The 1,835-nt window shown below is 39.8% G+C and overlaps 1 non-coding gene across 1 annotated transcript; it reads left to right on the top strand.

Annotated features, from left to right (window-relative positions):
• The first annotated feature begins 490 nt into the window (after window positions 1-490).
• On the top strand, window positions 491-699 carry TRNAK-CUU. The gene is made up of 2 exons: window positions 491-527; window positions 664-699. It is a non-coding gene; the product is annotated as a tRNA-Lys (tRNA).
• Window positions 700-1,835: the final 1,136 nt, after the last annotated feature.

Genomic DNA, 1,835 nt, shown 5'->3' on the forward strand with positions numbered 1-1,835 from the left:
CTTGACCATGTCATGGAAGCCATCCCGAAGCAACCCCCCAAGTTCAAACTTGAACTTGCATCTATGTTGTGGTTGTGGAAAACTAGTAGTTAGGATAATGGGTGTGTGGTCTGATATAGCCTCAATACGAGGTAGAGCACGGACAAACACCATAGGAAATTTAGATTCCCAGTCATTATCCATAGGAAATTTTCTCTTTAGTTGCAGAGCCATATCAATTATACTTTTTTAGTCCTATCAAGATTTTGTAGGGCACCATCTAAAAATAGATTTTGTAGGGCACATATATGACATATATGGACAACTAATACTATAGTTCTTCTATTGATGTTCACCTTATATATAGAAATCTTAACTTTTATAGTTAGGCCTTACTATATAACTAATGGCGTAGGTTGTTAAACATTTATGGTAATATGGGTGAACCTAAGGGCTTAATTATATCTTCCTTTTAATTATATAATAGATATATTGTCAAAAAGTTCACATCGCCCGCCTAGCTCAGTTGGTAGAGCTCAATGTTCTTAGCACATGGTTTGTTTGCTACCTGAGCAAACTTGCCTTTCCTGCAGCCATCCTAGCCCCACGATTTAGGACGAGTGGGGCTGAGATCACTGTTTGGAAAGGTAGGACTGCCTAGGTAGCACACCATAGAGACTCATTACCTTGTGGTCTTGGGTTCGAGCCCCAAGGCGGGCAATTTCTTTTTGGTGCTTCCACATATTTTATTTTCTTTCTGGATTTGTACCCTTTTTGACCAATTGTTTTAGGTATTTGGGATAACTTAGAGTTATGTATTTTCTGCGACATCAAACTCCACATGGAAATTAGCTAGATGAATCGAATGTATTGGTGTGATGTGGACCTTGGAAAGTAGGAAATCAGGTGATGGAGCACCAGGTGAGTGGCTTTATTTTATCATATTTAGCATTGTAATTTTCTTGGATTGGTGTTTAGGCCATCTTCTAGACTATGGACGGTGGGGTCTGTGGCGTTATTTTAGTGGTGGTCATTCATTTGTTCATCTATTTGTGTGTCACAACAGAAATGATTGACCATTGCTGCACATAATCATCCATAAGTACCAGGACACTTTCCCTTCTCAACAAGGCTCATACATCAGCCTAGACCGAGCCCTGGAAGTAAATATCATTACGCAATGACCACAGGTTCCATATGCGAGAAGCGCATATCACATTATTTACAACAAGTATAGAACTAAGAGATCACAACCTAGATAAGCCAGACATCGACTGAGAAAGAAAAAAAAGCAACCACATCAGATAAACAGTTCCAATATTCTTTTGTCGCTATGCAGTCCAAGAACAAATGGTGTACAGAGATAAATATGCATTGAGTGTTGTTAGCAGATACATAGCTAATCCCGGACAAGAGCACTGCAAAGCAGTACGGTGGATTTTCAGATCTAGAGATGGACTTGTTGGTTTTGCTATTCTAATTTTGCTGGTGATTTAGACAAGAGAAGATCTCTCACAGCTTATGTTTTCATCATTGGTGGTTGTGTTGTGGCCTGTGAGTTCGAGAGGAACTTTGCAGTCTGTTGTATCTCGTTCCACTACTGATGTCGAGTATATGACGGTTTCTGAGGCATGCAAAGAAGCTATTTGGTTGGGAAGTTTGTACACTAAGCTTTATGAAGATATGTCTTGCCCTACCATATTTTGTGACAATCAAAGTATTATATGACTTAAAAAGAATCAAATGTATCATGAGAGAACAAAAACACATTGATGTTAGTGGAGGTGCAGGCGACTTAGCCGCCAGGCTTCGGGTGTCATCCTGTGAGGCTCCATGCATCCCTCCCGCAATAATCA

Source organism: Triticum dicoccoides, chromosome 3B (genome assembly GCF_002162155.2).
Source record: "Triticum dicoccoides isolate Atlit2015 ecotype Zavitan chromosome 3B, WEW_v2.0, whole genome shotgun sequence".
NCBI classification, from domain to species: Eukaryota; Viridiplantae; Streptophyta; class Magnoliopsida; order Poales; family Poaceae; genus Triticum; species Triticum dicoccoides.